Here is a 20,495-nt window from a genome sequence, read left to right as displayed (position 1 = left end):
CTTTGTTTCACACAAGTGAAAATTTTGGCATGTGTCGCTTGTACCGTCTCGTTCAATCCAATTTTGATCGTACTAGCTGAAATATTATGCACCGGTTAGTACATGAATAATATTAAAAAATATATAGAATTACTAAATTTTTACCATTTCTAATAATAAATAATAAAAACATTAACTTTCATTGTTAAACTTCTTAACTTTACACTTGAAAATTTAAAATTTAAAATTTAAAATTTAATAAATAATAAAAGAAACAAAGCTTCAAGTGTATGTTTTTTTATGGAAATTTCATCTTATATATTTAGCATGAGTATGGTTTTATTGTGAATAATTTTACTTTTTTTCTTTGAATATTTTGAAACGGTTGAATGATGAATTTTATTTTTAATGTTTATTAGTCAAGATTCTATATAAAGGTAAATTATCAAAATAGTTACTTTTGTTTACTTCATATTACATTTTAGTTATTTATGTTTGAAATGTTACGTTTTAGTCAAGTTAACGTGTTGTAATATTTTAGTCACTGAGACGTTAATTGCCATTAATGGTATAATGGTAAGCTGACGTGGCACATTAAATCTGTTGAGAAATGTGTCCATATTGTAGTAAACATGTAACTATTTTCTATTTATTTGAATGATGAATAAATAAATAAAGTTAATTTCACATTTCACTATTATGTCTTTTGTATTTATATCTTTTATATTTTGCATGCATAGCGAAATTGTGACAAGCAAATATTAGCCTATTGATTGTCTAAAGTTCAAATTGAAGATAAGTGACATTGTAAAGAACATTTACATTGCGAGAAAAACAACTTACTTCAGTAGATAATCTAAATGAGTCCGTAATCCCGTAAAAAAATTAAAATGAACATTTGATTCAAATACTGAGAAGGATTATTATGTTGTCTACAATTCCAATTGGGGAGATGGCTAGTCTTGGCTATCAGAGCAGTTGACTCCATGAGTAGAGAAATAGATGTATTCATTGGTAGAATGATACATTTGACTGGACCCAAGATGAATTAATTCTGAATCCGTTTGTGAATTAATTCACTTGTGATGTTCATAGTGTGATTTACCTAAATCTTGAGTTAGCCACTGACCATGCGTATGCAACTCATGTGCTTTGATATAAGTGGAGGTTTATGCTCTAAAGATGATCGAGCCCATAGCCGGTATGTTGGGTATATGACTTGTGTATGGTATGACTTTACTAGCAACTGTGGTATTCATAGCTCAATTAAAGAGTTAATGATATCCTCTCATTGGCATTGTGTGGATTGATAAATATGGAACGTGGCTACAGGTTGCTTGTTTTCGAATGAGTAATTTATCACAATCATTTGTTGATAGTGATCATATTAATCATTAAGAAGACACAATGTTGATAATAAGAGAAAATAGGATTTTATTGAGAGAACGGATTTAACTCAAAAGAATCAAGGATATCATATGAGGGTAATACACACATTACGAGGTCATTGGATAAAACAGTTGGATGAATTGCTTTCGTAAAGAGTATACAATAAGGAGTTTTCAATTATGGTACTTCTTGTGGACTGACTCCATGATTAAGTAATTGCGAATTATCGAAACGATGCTTCTAGACATAATTGCAATCACTAGAGCCCAATTGTATATGTCTGATTGGTCCTTCCTCTAGCTTGACAAAAGCTCAATCGGACTGCATTTGAATTAGAAGAAAATTCTACGCCTTTGGGAATAATTTAATTGAGTCGATTTATTTGATGTGGAATTAAATTAGGTGGTCGTAAGAATTGTTCAACTAAAGAATTTGATTAAAAAAATTTCTTAAAAAATTAAATAGGAAAGTCTAAGTGATTTTTGGAAAGATTAATTTTGATCAAGTAAAATTAAATTAATCAAATCAATTAAAATTAATATGATATTTTTTTAATTAATTTTCAAGTCAAACAATTGGCCCAATGGGTAATTGAACTTGAAAATTGGATTTGAGATAGTAAATTGGGCCTGGGAGACTAAAATAGACCAAGACCCAGAAATTGGTCGAACTAGACCCAATATTTAAAACCAGGTCGATAGTCCAATCGGTGGCTAGACCAGACCGGTCGGGTCGTCGTTGACCTGGACTAAATCGATAGCAGCCAAACCGGCTCGAGGTGCCGTAAAGGTGTCGCACCTGCATCACCGAACACGGCGGTGCCCATGGCTACGACAGCGATGTCCCGGTGGCCGGCGGCGGTTGGTCATCAATGGTTGAGTAGTGGAAGAGTTATACTCCTACTGGGACTCTACCAGAGAATTTGATTTTAAATTAATTATTCTAAAATAATAATAGTTTAATAGTTTAATATTAAATTAAATTTAATACTTATCTTAATAGTATTTTATTAATTTAATATTAAAGTGATTATCTTAATATTAAATTAAATTTAGTGTTTATCTTGTAGATAAACATTCTATTTTTTTAATAAGAGTTAATATTAAATTTAATCTAATATTTATATTAATTTAATATTAATGTGATTAAGATTAATAATAGTTGAACTCTCTAAACTCTCCTTATATAAAAAGAGCATTGGGTCATTATTTACACACACTTGAATTCAAGAGAAAGGTGTAGAGAGAAATTCTTTGAAGAGGTTATTCCAGAAAATTTATAGAGATATTTTTCTTATTTATAACTTGACCCAAAAGTTTAGAAAATTGCAACCCCACTGGTAATTTTTGTGAAAATTTTTCTAATTTAAAGCGAGCCCACACTCGACAGACGTGAGCTTGAGGATAGCGGAGAAAACTACTCGGTCGAAGTGTTCATCCTAGACGAATCGAAAAAGTACAATTTTAATTAAATGTTTATTATTTTAGATATCATAACCAAGATCTTATTTTGGGAAAAAATTTTAAAATTTTGGTTTTCCCCAAAATTTACTTTCCGCTAGAGGTGCTCATGGGTCGGGCGGCCCGGCCCGGTCCGACAGCCCGCCCGAAAAATAGGAGGGTTTGGGTAAAAATATAGGCCCGAAATATGGGCTTAGGCAAAAATCGAGGCCCATTTAAAAAATGGGCCCGGCCTCGGGCAAAATTTTTTTGGCTTATATTTTTTTATTTCTAAAATATATTCTCCAATTCCCAAATATCTCAAATCCCAGTAAGTCAGTAACCCATTTCCCATTTCCCCTTTTCGACGTTTCTCCCTAACCCTAAGCCTATGCCTTCTTCCCATTTTTCTCAATTCGAGTTCACCTCCGGCAGCAATCCACCTCCGGTCCTCCACCGATCTACAACCAGACCTCCACGGCTCCACCCATTTCCAGAATCAAAGGTTAGAGCGAAGCTACAAACGTTGTTGCCTTACAGTTCCTTTTTTGTTTGATGTCTTTTCTGCTTAGTAGTTCAAAACCTTGTTTATAATCTGTCGTTGTTGCCTTACTGTTGTTGCCTTACAGTTCCATTTGTTTAGTTGTTTATAATCTGTCGTTGTTGCCTTACTGTTGTTGCCTTACAGTTCCATTTGTTTAGTCGTTCAAAAGAATCAAAACCTTGTTGCTTCTTCCATCCACTGACTGTTGTACCAAGTGCCTGGTTTATAATCTGTCTTCTGCTCTCTTTTAATTTCTCTTACTTTCTCTTATCTTAAATTTTATAATCTGGTTTATACCTTGTTGCTTCTTTTTTATATTTGAAATTTTATATTCTGGTTTATAATCTGGTTTATACCTTGTTGCTTCTTTTTTATATCTGAAATTGTATATTCTGGTTTATACCTTGTTGCTTCTTTTTTATATCTGAAATTTTAAGCTTATTATAGTAGCAATTTTTTCTGGGAACGGTGGAAATCTGTCATTGCTTCAAAGTATTCTATTGTTTCACTTGTCCCTAAACGAGATTTTAGTAATGGATGTTTGCAGCTGGCGACCATGCTTGATTTCTGCAAATCTTGTTTGCAATATTGTTTTCATCCCTTTTATGGCTTTTATTAAATCAATTTGAGTTAATGCAATTTTGGTTGAATTTGCTTGTTTCTTCTTCTGCTCAAAAGCTCTAATTTGTCTTACAGTACTTCCAAGTTCCAAGTTAATTTCTTTCTTTCTTTTGCTACTTCCTCTATGTGATTTGCTTTTATTTTCTATTAAGTTGTTAAAAAAACAAAAGTAAATGGTGGACAACATGTTCATTATTTATTAAGAATCAAAGCTTAGAGTGTAATACTACATCAATTCTAACATAATTTTTATTGATAACATGAAAGATATGCACTTTGTTCTTCAAATTCAAGGTTGCAACTTGCAATTACAATTGCTATTCTTCAATATATTATGCATTTTGCATCTAAATGGACTTTATTAGTATTACTTTGTGACAAGTTTAATTTAGCTTACAATTTATATTTTGTTATAAAATTAAATATGTTGATGGATTAATGTATGAATATTATGGTTTGTTTACTTATTGCTAAATTCTCTACTTCTAGAAGACATCAATTTTTGAGGTTTGTTCACTTTGTCTTTGTTTTGTTCAGATTCAAATCTTATGAGAAGGCCAAAAAGAAGTTGACAATATTAGAGGCTCCATATATTCTTACAATTGCATTGAAGAGATTTCAGGTACAACTTTCGATAAAGAATGTTATTTTGCTCTTTGTTCTTTGCAGATTCTTACAGTTTAAGTGTGTATTATGTTGCAGTCCGGTAAATTTGGAAAGCTTAACAAAGCGGTTCGGTTCCCTGAGTTTTTGATATCATGAATATATAGGCTCTATGGAGTAGTGGTCCATTTGGATATCATGAATGCAGCATTTTCGGGTCCCTACTTGTGCTATGTTAAAAATGCTCAAAACAAGTGGTTTAAGATTGATGACAGCATGGTATGTTCTCTACAACTATCATCTGCATGCCTTAAGCTGTTTCATTTGTTTACCGCATGCTTCTTTCCTCGATCTATGTTTTCATCTACATTATATTTTGATTTCCTACCCTTAATTTTTGTAATAGCATGTTTGGCTTGTTCTCCCTTAATTTAATGGGTTTTTTTCCCCATATGTAATGTTTTAGCTATAGTTGCCATGTTAATAATCATCGATTCTTTTAAATCCTTTGCTTTACAATCACTTAATTTTCCTGGGTAAAAGGAGTTGTACAAAAATACTCCCTAATGTTTTGAAATAAACTAAGGGTGACTTTGTATTCTTCCTTTTGATTTTGGACTGCATTAAACAGTTTTTTTTCTAATGGCTTTTGAGACAGTGAAAAAGTTGGAAAATACTCCGGTTAGCATCTATTTTTGATGTCTAAGTTGGAGGCATTTTATATTTTTCTGTCTGATGCACCAATCTGTAGGCCAAAAATGCTACCCTAAAGCACAAGATACTCAGTTTGAAAATATTCACTCAATTTCATCCGCTCATGTTCTATCTTCATGTTACTCATTAATGTTATGTTTTAATTATGTTAAATCACCTCTCAAGTTTATTCGGTTAAAATTTCTAGAAAAAATTGAAGAATTCAAATGGCAGGGAAAAAACGGGCCGGGCCGGGCCTGGACAAAATTTCAAGCCCATATTTCGGGCCGGGCCGGGCCCAGGCCTAGGTCACGGGCCAAAAATTTTTTCTGGACCCGGCCCGGCCCATGATCACCTCTACTTTCCGCTGTGTTTTCCAAACCCGTTTTTCTAACAAAATCATCATTTCAAACAAATATTTTTGGTTAATTTATACAATTGGTCCCAATATTTCTTCGTTTTGAGCAAATTAATTTTTTTCTTTTATGTTCTTTTAACTTTCTTTTTTTTTTCTTTATTTTCCATTCTTTCTTCTTCCGTTGTTTTCCTCCTTCTCCATCTTTTTAACTTAGTTTTTCTATGTTTTCCATTTGTTAAACTAGTCCCTACACTTATTTTTTGACCAATTTAAATTTTTTTATTTCTTTATTTTCCTTTTCTTCTTCCCTTTAATTTTAACAAATGAAAACATAGAAAACCATATTAAAGAGATGGAGAAGGGGAAAACAGAAGAAAAAAGAATAAAGAAAAATTTAACTACCTTGATTATCCTATAGTATTAATTAAACTTTAAACTAAGTATATTTACTCTACTTTTGGTCAATATTTAGGCTTAGCAATTAAACTTTAACCTCACTTGAAGAGTTTTTCTTAAGCTTATGAATGCAAGTTTTGACTAATATAAAAACAATACAATTATAAGTATAAGAACTAAAAATTATAGGTACAAATATATGCTGGATCAATTATAATGTAGAATTTAATCAATACAATATATATTGGACAGAGAATAAAGCAAAAGCAAGGGCGGCATCGCAGGTGTTGGTCGGGCCCCCCCTAAAAACTCTATGAGCATAATTGATAGATCATTATATGTTTTTGTATTATATTGATAAATTATTATATATCTAAACAAGTTACTTTTTGAAAGAGAAAATACTTCTCTAAAATAAAAAATTGGCCCAAAAATACCTTTTACACAAATTGAAAATTTTAGTTTCTGCCTGAGAGTTTTTTTTTTCCTAAAAAAACTTTTGAGAAACATTCTTAAACTATGCCTTAAACTATAAATATAGGGATCATGCGCTTCACCGCATTCAAATTCACATTCTTCTATATTAATAATAATATTTATACTAATAGAGTTGAGACTCAATTATCATTATTTAGTTTGAAAGAAATTATAACAATATAAATGTGATAATACTCGATTAAAGAAGCCACGTGGAGTTATTGAAATCCACAAAAAAAATAAAAACAACCTGAAACTCCGTCAGCGGGCGTCTTCAGAGCTTGGCCCAAAGCTAAGGGCGAGGGTGCGGGGGCGGAAGCAGACGGGACTTGGGACTCACACGTGTCGTCATCTTAGCTCACTACGTGTAATCTCCGTACTTTGTCAGGCAACTTAAAAAGGAAGTTTGTGGGCCCCACTCCATCTTCCTCATTTCTCTCTTTAATTTTGCTATTTTAGGCAAAATCAAATTAAGCGACCACTTTTACCCAACTTTGGCCACGAAAGAAATAATAAATTAATATCGACAAATAGGCATTTTTTAATGATTGGCGGTGTTTAATAAAAGAAAGGAACAGGGGTTATTATGTAAGTGTCGAAATGGCAACAAATGGATGGTTAACCTTAGCTTGCTGCTTTGGGAAAGTTGCATGAAGAAGATGATACCAAAATTTTCTTTTTGCAGTAGCGCTCCATGCGCCTAAAACCCACACCTTTTTCTCAAACCTGTACGTGTAGCCATGGGATCGCTGTTCAAATATATCAATCATTGGGTGAATGCCATCTTTGAGTGGATCTCTCCCTAACACCACCCTTTTTTAGTTTTCTATGTATAACTTTACCATCTTTTGTTTGATATGACAAAAAGTTCGATACGACTTGAGGGATGCTTTCTTATATTTAACTAGCTTATATTTTGATGCCTCCATCTATTAAATATGTAATATAAATTTATAAATTGATTTTGATATGATTTAAATAGATATGACTTTTAAAAATATTTTATAAATTTGTCGAGTAAGTTATAACTTAATCGGTATGAGTATTCTTGTTATCTGAGGAAGACATGTTTGAGTTATCCTCCTTTTATGAGTTAGAGAAAAGTTATGGATAATTCTAGGTATTGTATCAAAAAGCATATATGATCATAACCTATATTGAGATAATTCAACAAAAAATATTTTATAAATTTAAATTTAATTAAGAATAAGTTTTCATTTGTTAAAATAGAATGTCGATAATAGCAATGTATCGCAAAGAAAAGAAAGAAAAATATAACACACAGAAGAAAATTATACGTTTTCATTTTACGTGGAAACCCTTTCGGGGAAAAACCACGGGAAAAGGAGAAGAAAATTTAATATGTCAAGTTTGAATGATTACAAGGGGTATAGACTGCATGAATTTATAGGTTTAGAAAACTTTATTCTAATCAACATCTAATAGAAGTAATGCAGTAAGATTAAAACAACTTATTCAAATCAATATCAAACAGAGGAAGTAAACTTCTATACGGATTCTTCTTGTGCAGCCTGTACCGTATCGCGGGGGCCGACCCCAATCCAGCATCTTACTTATTGGGGAGTTAGAAAATTAGAATGACATAATAAGAATAAAGTTGACGACTGATAATATGATTCTTTTGTGCATTTTCCATCTCACAAACATTACAAACAGTAATGGATTTATACATGAAGATAGTAGAGAGAAACCATGATACATGTCAACAAATCATTGACAAAGGTTGTTAAGAAATGTACTGATGACAGCTCATTGAGTTGGTTGAGATAAAATCACACGTGTTGATCTTTTGATGATGCAACAATTTCATGGTATTGAGAAATTCTGTTGCAGTATAATATTTGACATTCTCCCGTCTTCTTCTTTTCTATGTTGCAAACTTTGTGGAGTCAACAAGACATAGTCGATTGCTAAAATGAGAAAAATTGCGAGGTAGTATTGGCTTTGTAAAGATATCAACTAGTTGATCTGCTGAGAGAACATAATTTACGCTTAATTGACCAGCAAGAACTTTTTCACGAACAAAGTGTAGATCAATATCTACGTGCTTCATTCTAGCATGATGTGTAGTATTAGCAGCAACTGAAACCGCAGCTGAGTTATCACACCAAACAATGGGTGTATGAGAAGTCTTTACTCCAAGTTCTTCAAGAAAATGTTGCAAGCCAATAAGTTCGGACACACAATTAACAAGACTACGATATTCTGCTTCAGAAGATGATCGAGATACAACTGATTGCTTCTTTGCAGACCATGCCACGGGGGTTGACCCAAAGAAAATGCAAAAACCCAATGTAGAACGTCTATCTTCAATCGAAGAAGCCTAGTCGGCATCAGAAAAGGCAACCAAAACAGGATCACCCGGTGTGATACATAGACCATGATGAAGAGTGCCAATGAGATATCGAAAAACACGTTTTACAGCTTTCCAATGTGTATCCAATGGATTGTTCATATATTGGCTAAGCTTGTTGACACAATAACAAAGATCAGGACGAGTGAGGCAGATATACTGAAGTGAGCCAACAATACTTCGGTAAAGGTGTCCATCAGGAAATGGTGACCCATCAGTGGAAGATAGCAATGGACTTTCAACCATAGGTGTTGGAGTAGGAGAAGCACCTAGAAGTCCTGCTGTAGATAGTAAATCAGTGATGAACTTGCGTTGTGTTAGGACAAGACCCAAAGAATTACGAGTAACTTCGATGCTAAAAAAGAAATTGAGATTACCAAGATCCTTTAAGAAGAACTTAGCATGCAACTGTTGCACAACATTAGAAATTTTACTAGGAGAACTTCCCGTAATAACGATGTCATCAACATAGGCCATAAGATATAGTTTTGAACAAGAAGAGAGCCGAACAAACAAGGATGAATCAGTCTTGGAGGGCTGAAAACCAAGTTTACCAATAAGAAAACTACGAAGAGTATTGAACCATACTCTAGGAGCTTGACGTAACCCATATATGGCCTTCTTTAATTTACAAACGAGTTGAGTACTATTGTCATCAAAAATTTCAAAACCCGGTGGTTGAGTTATATAAATCTCTTCATCAAGGGAACCCTTAAGAAAATCATTATTTACGTCTACTTGTCTTAAGGGCCAATTATTCATCACTGCTAAAGTTAAAACAGTACGAATGGTAGTCAAACGAACAACTGGACTAAAGGTTTCGACAAAATCCGATCCAGCTTGTTATGAGAAACCTTTTGCCACAAATCGAGCCTTATACCGATCAATAGAGCCATCTGACTTTTTTTTGGTTTTAAATAACCATTTACAACCCACTGCTCGCCTGTTAGGTGGTAGAACACATAAAGTCCAGGTCTCATTTGCCATCAAAGCACTTAACTCATCATGAACTGCTGCCTGCCAATATGGAAACCTCATGGCAACATGTATGTTAGTAGGGATATCAATGGAAGAATCGATTGCCTTCGTAAGATATGTTTTTGGTTTGAAGATACCTGCTTTACTATGAGTTAGCATGGGATGTTGATTAATACTGGGTTGGGGTAATAAAGATGAGCAAGACTTGGGATTAGTGATAGGTGCAGATGGTGTAGGTGAAGATAAGGGGCATAAATGAGACGTTAAATTGGTGGATGGTATTGTGGTGGGATCCATAGGAATGAGAAGATTGGTGGGTGGTGTTGTGATAGGGTCCATAGGAGTAGGAAGATTGGTAGGTGGTGTTGTAGTGTGACCCGTAGAGATAGGAAAATGCATGTGGGATGAAGGGTTGTGTGTAGGAGATAATGAGGGGTGAATAACGTGTGGGGGTTGTAAAAGGGTATTGGGAAAGGGATTAAGAGTAGGTGGTGGTAAAGGGAACATGGGTGTAGAGTAATATATAGGTGACAGAGGTGGCAGATTTTTTTTTAAAGGGAAATTCATTTTTTGAAAAGGTTACATTGAGTGATATGATTGTTTTACCTTCAGAGGTTAAGCATTTATAGCCTTTGTGAATGGAAGAGTATCCAAGAAATGTACAGGAGGTCGATCAAAAGTCTAATTTGTGGGAGTTATATGGTCTAAGGTTTGGAAAACAGAGACAGCCAAAAACACGAAGAAAAGTATAATCAGGTTTTCGAACAAATAGTTTTTCATAAGGTGAAATATTACTGAGAGGTGTAGATGGCAACCAATTAATAAAAAATACAGCACTACTGAAGGCATCATACTAATACGATAGAGGCATAAAGGCATGAGCAAGTAAAGCAAGACCAGTGTCAACAATGTGTCTATGCTTGCGTTCAAACAATCCATTCTAAGCCGACATATGAGAGCAAGAGAACCGATGAAGAATGCCATGCTGCTGAGTATAAGAATTAAGTGCCTTAAATTCTCCTCCATTATCAGATTGAAGGGTTTTCAACTTACAACCAAGAAGCCTTTCAGCCTGACTATGAAAACTCATAAAGGCAGCCAAGACATCTGATTTATTCTTAAGAAAATAAACCCAAGTGTACCGAGTATAAGCGTCCGTAAAGGCAACATAATAACGATACCCATTTGAAATCATTGGAGCTGACCCCCATACATCCGTAACAACAAGCTCAAGGGGAGAATTATACACCGTATGAGACAGAGAAAATGGTAAATTATGTTCTTTTCCAAGATGTCACGCAACACAGTTACTAAGTTCTTTATTACCATGAATGGAAACATTACAATCATTTAAAGCTTTCTTTAGTATTGAGCTACATGGATGACCCAAACGTTGATGCCACAAGTCCAAAGGAGTACGAGCCTCATCAGCACAACAGCGAGAAAAAAATTTAGATGAAAGAGCGAATGACGGTGTAGATGGCAATCGATACAGCCCATTGTGAATAGAACCTTGAAGAAACACATCACTTGTCTTCAAATCACGAACAAGACAATAATTAGGATGAAATTCAAAAATAACATTATTTTCCCTTGTAAACTTTGACACTGATAACAATTTTTTTGTTATTCCGGGGACATGAAGGAGAGAGTTCATATAAAGTGGACGAATAGAAGACAAGAGTGATGACTGACCAACATGAGCTATAAGTAAAGAATTTCTATTACCAACAAACACTTTACCTGAACCGAGGTAAGGAACACTAAAGGTTAAAAAAGTCTCGGAACTGGTCAAGTGATGAGTGGCACCAGAGTCAGGGTACCAAGTATTATCATCTAGGAGAGCTGGAGTTGTAATATGCGCTTGAGGAGTTTGAGAGACTGATCCTGTGGAAGCATTTGAAGTCCCAAAAATAGTAGTAGCACTTGGTCCTAAGGTAGTAGCGCCAGTAGGCCAAGATGAAACAAATGGATTCTGACCAGTTTGTGGAGGAAGTCCCGTATTCAAATGTGTATTTGGACTAGGTGTCATGGTGGACCCAATTAATCCTGTGTGCATCAAGGCAGTTGTATGATAAGGACCAGGAGTAGCCCAAGATGAAGCATAACCACCCAAAAGAGATGGAGGGGCACACATGCTGTACATAGCTTGAACCGGCAATGAAGTGGGCATTGATACGACAGATGGTGGTGATGGAAATGGTCGAGAAGCATTTCCTTTAAAGGATGGATCAAACCTATGGTAACATCGGTCAATAGTATGGACAATTTTACCACAAAGTTGGCATTGAAGACGAGATGACGGTCGATCCTTCCCTCTACCTCGAGAACCTCCACCAGACGACGGCCTGTAACTTGGAAAAACAGATGGCGAAGAGGCAGTAAAAGCAGTATTAGACTCAACAATATTAGCCGATGGAGGAAATTCAGTTACCATAGATTGTTGACGGGATTCGGCATCAAGTAGCATTGTAGAAACAACATAAACTGTGGCCGGTGTAGGAGTGGCAGAAATAATAGTGATAATAGAGTCAAATTCAGAGGGAAGTCCATTGAGAATGGCTGACTTGTTCAGGTTCACTTATAGCCTCCCCACAACTTGCAAGTTGCTGGCAAATAATTTTGATTTCATAAGATAGTCCTTCATTGCTAGATCCCTTTTTTTAGAGTGTAATAGCCGACGGTAATACATGAGCCGTGATGTAGTTTTGCTTTCAAAGAGAGTTGTGAGAGCACTCCAGATTTGGGAGGCGGAATTAAGACCAATTAGATGAGGAAGAACAGTGGGGCCAGCATAAGAAAGCAGCCAAGAGGCAAGAGCGCTGTCCTGCTGCTAATACACTTCAAAGGCATGGTTGATCTTGACACTCCCAGATGGATCCATAACAACCCGATGCGGTGGCTCAATCGAACCATCAAGATACCGCTGGAGTTTGAAAGATTTGACAGCAATAAGAATTTGCTGTTTCCAAAGCAGAAAATTTGTATCATCCAAAATGAGAGTAAGTTTCTTAGAGGAGAACATCTTACTGCCGGAAGAAGAATCAGTAGAGGTTGAGAAAGAACCGTCATCCACCACCAACGATGGTGGGTCAGACTGAGGAGAGGAAGGCATTGAAAACCTGCTCATATACCAAGTTAGAAAATTAGAATGACATAATAAGAATAAAGATGATGACTGATAATATGATTCTTTTGTGCATTTTCCATTTCACAAACATTACAAACAGTAATGGATTTATACATGAAGATAGTAGAGAGAAACCATGATACGTGTCAACAAATCATTGACAAAGGTTGTTAAGAAATATGCTGATGACATCTCATTGAGTTGGTTGAGATAAAATCACACGTGTTGATCTTTTGATGATGCAACAATTTCATGGTATTGAGAAATTCTGTTGCAGTATAATGTTTGACATGGGGATCCACGATGATGAAAGCCGAGGACTATATTTTATTTTAAAAAGAATTTAGGTCACAACTCTAACATCATTAATTAATTTAAAAAAGTGATGAAAGCGTAAAAATTCTGATCCAAAGTTAACCCATAAAAATTGTAAAAAGAACATAATTCTGATGTTCAGAAAATCAATGATTTGAATTTTTTTCCAATTAAGTTTTGAAACTTTGTATTACCCACATGTATAAAATTTTAATTTTCAACTCAACTTAAATTGTAAATTTATTAATTTTAGATATTTATACGATACGATATAATAAAATATAAGTAAAATTACACAGTATAATTTTAAAATTAAAACATATTAAATAATAATGAAATAATGAAAAAAATACTAAATGATTTTACTAGACTTTTGTGCTGTAAAATATATGAACCCATTTTATAAATCACATATGCATGAAAAGACCAAAGCTGAAATATGAAAATCAAAAGGCGTGCAAGTGGTTTAATGATGGAATGTGTTTCCAAAAAGGCGTTGGGATTTTCAATATGATGGTGAAACTATGAGCAATGAAGATCAGAAGGGGTAGTGGGATAAGTATCAACCTAAAAGGCTAAATGAGGATGTGAATTCATCAATATTTTAAATTTATCATTTTTGCTTTATCTTCTATGATTTAAAATCAATTTATAACTTTTGATTTTAAATTTATTTATTTCAAATCTAATTAAATTCTTTTTATTTTAAAATTTTGGAGTGCTATAATTTTCTTATTAATATTAATTAATTAGACTAAAATTTATTTATATAAATAACATAAAGTTTTAATTCATAATATTATTTTATATTATAAAATAAATCTAGTTAATTATTCAAAACTAAAGTAATATTCAAATTATTAAAACTAGGTGGTTTCATAATTTAATGGAAATCAATGCAAAGTTTATATTTATTTGATGCATTGAAAATTATTAATTTAAATAATTAATAAATTTGATGATATAATTCAAGATTTTTGTAATCGGATCAGTGGTTCATTGATCAGTTTATCGATTTGTCGTTCTAATCAGTTTATTTGGTTCGATTAAATAAATTATTAAAAATCTGGTAAAATCGATCTTTTTTTACCTAGTTCAATTCGTCCATACCGATTTTTGAGTCTATCAGTTCAATGCCCTTCTCCAAACTAGTACTCTAGTCAATTCCCTATCTAACCGGTCCGACCATTGATCCGGTCAAATTCAAGCAACCTTAATATTATCTTATTAAAAATAAAAAAATTATGTATTTATTTTTAAAATTCTATTAATAAATTACTATCTTTAATTTATTATTCGTATATAAACTTATACATTAAAATATATCAAATATTATTTTGGGTACATGAATGTCAATTATTACCTTAATATACATCAAATTCTATTAACAAGTTATTCAATTGTCAGTATAATGTAATAACGAACAATAAAAATTATTTTCACTAATTCATATAATATCATAAAACAATAAAATTTACCTATAATAAGCACTTTAATTATATTATAAAAATAATTTTATTATATATATAATTTATGCTTTTATAAAGTAAATTCAATTGTGTTGCCATCGTATAAAAGTAAAATGAATTATTACATTCAAAATTAAAATATTTATAACTTATAAAATTTAAAATTATTTGAATCCGTCAGCTCCAACCTAGTTTGAAAAAATTCAAGACTGAAATATACTCACCTGAGCCCATCTATTTGCCAACTCTAATAATGATTTGTATGATGTGATTTTGGTACATTTAATTTGTTTTATATATTAGTTTTATTATATTTTTACCATATTTACTTTTCTTGATACAATATTTAGAATTATCCATAGTCTTAAATAGGAGGATAATACATTTCAGATATTTAAATTTATGCCCTCCTACACTAATAATAGTACCGATATCAATCGAGTTATATTTCATTTAATTTAATTTTTAAAGTATAGGGAAGAGCATAATCTCGTTTTATAGTATTTTCTTCAGTTATATTTCATTTTTCATATTCAAATTAAAGCATTAAAAACAATTATATTTTTTTATAAATTAGAGAAGATTTAAGAAATAAATTTTAAATTGCATGGGCAGACAGACGGCAAAAGGAATTTATTATAGTTTTGAAAAGAAAGAGATATTATTTATGCATATATTAAAAGAAGATAGGAAAATCAAGAATGAAAAGCACAGGAGAGTAAAGGGAAAGACGCCGCGCGTGTCACCAGTGTTTATACACCACGTCGGCCTTTGCCCAAATTTCTATATCCAAAGTGCCTCCCTCGCATGTTACCTTTGTCTCCGCACCCATTACCGCCTCCTGAGCGCAATCACCTTCCATCTGGAAATAGTAATTTTTGTTTTCACGTTTCTATCTGGCCCCTTGGGCTTTGCACCCACCACCATTCCCGCGCGTGTCCCTAACTTCCACTGTGGACCCATCCGTACCATGCACTTTGTACTTCACACGTGCGCCCTTGTGCTTGCTGTGGTTAGAAGCTGAAATGACACTCACAATTAATTAAATATTAAACTATATTATGACACAATATTTATGATAAAAAAATATGTGCAAATATATTTATGAAACATTAAATGAAAATTACATAAGGATTTAGTTAAAATAATTGGGTTAAAACTCCAAAGATGATAGTCACTTCTGTTCAATTATATTAAGATTTGATATTTTATAGAAGTAATAAGTTTTTAGTTATTTTTAAATGGTGTTCTGTTGATTTATGATACTAACTCGATTACTAATATACGTTAGATATTTAATTTGTCACAATTTATTGTGGCAAATTAAAATCTTTTTGGTGCTTAACAAGTTTATTTTTTTAGTCGTTTTATGTTTATGTATCGCGTTTTTAATTTTATTAGCTTAGATTTATTTTATTGTAAAATAAGTATTTTTACACAGTTTTTAGTGCTTTGACGACTTCTAAGGCTAACTCGGGCCTCGGGCATGACTAATGAGTTATTTGAGTATGTAGGGTATCAATTTGGGCTTAAGTATGCTAGGAACAACGGTTGTGTCATGACATCAACATTCGACGTCGTGATCTACCACGAGTTACACTATTATTTACATTCCTTTTTACACATAACCTTAGCTTGTTTAATAGTTAAATCAAAGCATCTTAGTATATATTTATGTTTTCATGCTTGAAGTCATAATTTATATTTTTCAGTCGTTTTTATTATACTTTAGATACTTAAATAAAGTTACATGGTCTTGTAGGACAAATCGGGAGCTAAAGATGCATATTCGGGTCAAATTTGCTACCTATGTTGCGACACCAAGACACTGATGTCGCAACACCAAAGACAGAAGCAAAAATAAGTCTTGGAGCGAAACTACCTGCTGCGTCGCGACACGCCACCAACCTATGTTACAAGCCTAGAAGACCAATGTGACTTAAGCGTTCCTTGTGCATAATCTTCCGGAATTGCTAACAATTCTACTTAATGAATATTTTTTTTATTCACATGATTGTGTCTGCTACATATCTATTTGATTTATGTTAATAGTGATATTGTTAAACATTTGGTAATGAGAATTACTTCTAAGTTGTTAGTAATGTAACTTTGTAAAATAATCTTAATTTACTTTAAAAAGTTTTCAGGCATCAAACTATGAAGATTAAGTTGCATGTGTGATAAGAATCGTTATACCTTTAATATTTGACAATCATGTTCGTAGTAGTCATAAAATCCAAGGAATGTCTTCTTACTGCATGTTATGTGTCTAGACTTGGTTTGCTTAGGACAAGCAAAAAGTTAAGCGTGGGAGTGGTGATCTGCCATGATCTAGATTCTTATTTACATTCATATTCACTAACTCTAGCTTGTTTAAAGAAAGAAATCAAGTCATTTTTGTATTAATTTTTTTCTTCTCTTTTTCCCATATAGTGTTTTGGTTGCCTAAGGACAAGCAACAAGTTAATTGTGGTGGAGTTTGATCTGTCACAAATTACACTATTATTTACATCTCTTTTTACACATAACTTTAGCTTATTTGATAGTTGAATCAAAGCATCTTAGTATATATTTATGTTTTCATGCTTGAAGTCGTAATTTATGCTTTTCAATCATTTTTATTATACTTTAGATACTTAAAAAAAGTTACATGGTCTTTTAGGACAAATCGGGAGCTACAGATGCATATTTGGGCCAAAACTGCTACCTATGTCACAATACCAATACATCGATATTGCAACACTGAAGACAAAAGCAAAAACAAGTCCTGGAGCAAAACTACCTGCTGTGTCACAGCACGCCCCTGTTGTGTCACGACACCAACTTATGTTGCAACATGGCTTCTACACGGCCCGAAAATCCCTGCACATGACAACTGCATTTTTTAGGAAAATTAAGAGTATTTTTCCTAATCGAACTTTAAATACTTCAAGGATAGTTTAGGCACTTTAATATTTCGAGTTTAGCCTATAGGCCATTGTAATCAGATTAAACACACAATTTTAGGGAGACATAAATTAATCTTAGGTTTTTATTTCGTTCTTAGTTTTTACTTAGTTTATTTTATGTTCATGTAACCGGAAGATCCTATTCCAATGTTAGATGATCGTAAGCGGGTTGGAGCCGCACTTTTAGATTGACGAAATCCATGAGCATCTCTTTCCTTTATTCTATTCTTTATATCTCTTTATTTAACATTGTTAATTGAATGCTTGTATAAATATTAGAACCAATTTATGCTTTATACATATTTCACATGTTTCAATTATATTAACCTAATTAATTGATTGAAATGTAGAGTTTCTTAGCAGATCAGTTGGTTGGGAAAGGAATAACCTAAAACCTAGGCTTGACGACTTTAGGAAGTCATATAGGTGTGAATGAACTTGAAATCTGTATTGCCTATCCATGAAAACCTTACCCCAATCTGGTCTGGGATGTGACATCAAGAGATAAGTAGTTTTTACCGACTCATTAGGTTAGTTGAATGTTGAGAGACCTAACTAGGTTAATGACTAGCTGGTTGAATAGAGCCCTACATCAATAGTTAATTAGGTAGAGCAATTGGATTTAGGCTGAAGGAGCTTGTGTAGTTGAAACAAGGAATAGGAAAAGTCGATACATTAACCTAAGAGTAGATATAGGTTTAGTTAAATTTAATTAGTTTATTATTATCATCTTTCTTTCAAATTAACACTACTGATTTGTGACTCAAGTAGATTAGTAATTATTTCCAGTAATTGGCTTAATAGTAGTTGTAACACCCCTAACCCGTATTCGTCCCCGGAACAGGGTTTAGAAGCATTACCAAGGTTTACCGATTAGACTCAAATATTTCATATTACTTCACATTCATATCAGAAATTAGTCATAAATTTATCATATCGTCCCTTATATGAGCCCTCGAGGCCCAAAACATACATTAGAAATAAGTTGGGACTAAATCGAAAACTCAGAGAATTTTTCGCAAAATCTCAAAATTTTTCTAAGGTACAGGGGACACACGCCCGTGTGGCCAAGCCACACGGCCAAGTGACACACCCATGTCTCAGGCCGTGTGGCGTTTGAAGTTCAATACACGGTCGTGTCCCCAGCCCGTGTAACTCTCTGACTTGCAATTCTTTTAAATGCATGAGTCACACAACCAAGCCACACGCCCTTGTGCCAAGCCGTGTGATCAACTCTGAGTATTCTGTTTGAAATTTTAAAATGCAGGAGACACACTGCCATGTCACACGCCCATGTACTAGGCCATGTGTCACACACGGCTGAGACACACGCCTGCGTCTCTAGCCGTATGGACAAAATAAGACCATTTCTAAGCCTTATTTCTCACCCAATCTTGTCTTCCACCTACATTAACACTTAAACACATTCCCAATCTAATACAAGCCATTTAAACCAAGCTAAAACCAAGTCATATACATGATATTTGCATCACATGTATTCATATACTCAATCTTACCAAATTGATCAAATTTACATAGATGCATATTTTACCAAATATGCTATCTTAATTCATTCATCCATGTGCTTACCATCATTTGACCATTTCAAACATACATCAAGTATATTAAGACTATTTACACATCAAAACATACCATTTAATAGTCATTCCAATGGCTAATTTCAACCAACATTACATTGCCATCAATGGTAAAATTTAACCTATACATGCCATTATTACCAAAATTAGTTTACTATTTATATATATACCAAAAAGTTTGGGGGACAGTGTGATGTAGCTTCGACTAGCATCCAACCTTTACGAGCCTCCGAGTACTATAAAATAGAAGAAATAAGACAGAGTAAGCACTTAATACTTAGTAAGTTCGTATAACGGGAAATTAACTTACCATTCATTTACTTATATAATAAACATGCATAATACATTCAAAGCAATTTGGTAATTAGCCTAACACATATAACCTAAACAAATATGTTAGTCATGTATTTCATGTGAATAACAAGAACAAGGGTGAGCTTATCAAGTATTAGGTTTCCAAGTATTTCATACATATACATATACATATAATAGTTTCATTTTGATTTCACATGTTCTCATGTCAGAATTTCACCTGTTGAATCATTTGAAATCTCAATGGATACTTGGGTAGTAGACCTGAAGTGTACAATACTATAAACCTGTCAATTCATATCCGAAAGTGCTTTTATGAGAACTTAAACAGAAATCGCTCTCTCAAGCACTATAACAAGAAGCTCATTGAGCCTTGTACAGGAAACTTATCCGGGCAATATAACGTGAAGCTCATAAAGAGCTTACAACGAGTAGCTCCGAAGAGCAATTAACGGGAAGCATCGGATAACCATATAACGAGAAGTTCAAGAGAGTACTAGTGGGAAGCTCACAAAGAGTTTTTAATCTGGAAGCTCATGAAGAGTTATATAATGGGACGCTCATAAGAGCTGCGGTGTGCCCACAACACATGTAGGGTCACAACCGATCGGGATGCTCTGAAGAGTATTTAACGAGAAGCTCGCAAGAACACTATAACGGGAAGCTTGAGAGGACTTGTAACGGGACGCTCTTTCAAGCTACAGTACATCCACAACATATGCAGAAACACTACCATTTCGGGAAACAGAACCTGTATCCATCGAATCTCATTATCCAAACGAAACTTATTTATTTATTATGGATTTTCAGTTATGAGATCAATTACATACACATATATGACACTTACACAATTTACATATTCAACACTCAAT

The 20,495-nt window shown here is 33.5% G+C and overlaps 1 long non-coding RNA gene across 1 annotated transcript; it reads left to right on the top strand.

Annotated features, from left to right (window-relative positions):
• Nucleotides 1–3,152: 3,152 nt before the first annotated feature.
• Nucleotides 3,153–5,442, top strand: LOC105788799 (uncharacterized). Its single transcript, XR_001132161.2, has 3 exons — nucleotides 3,153–3,312; nucleotides 4,510–4,594; nucleotides 4,675–5,442. It is a non-coding gene; the product is annotated as an uncharacterized LOC105788799 (long non-coding RNA).
• The last annotated feature ends 15,053 nt before the right edge of the window (nucleotides 5,443–20,495 follow it).

Source organism: Gossypium raimondii, chromosome 2 (genome assembly GCF_025698545.1).
Source record: "Gossypium raimondii isolate GPD5lz chromosome 2, ASM2569854v1, whole genome shotgun sequence".
NCBI classification, from domain to species: domain Eukaryota; kingdom Viridiplantae; phylum Streptophyta; class Magnoliopsida; order Malvales; family Malvaceae; genus Gossypium; species Gossypium raimondii.
This window is presented reverse-complemented; position numbering and strand designations above follow the sequence as displayed.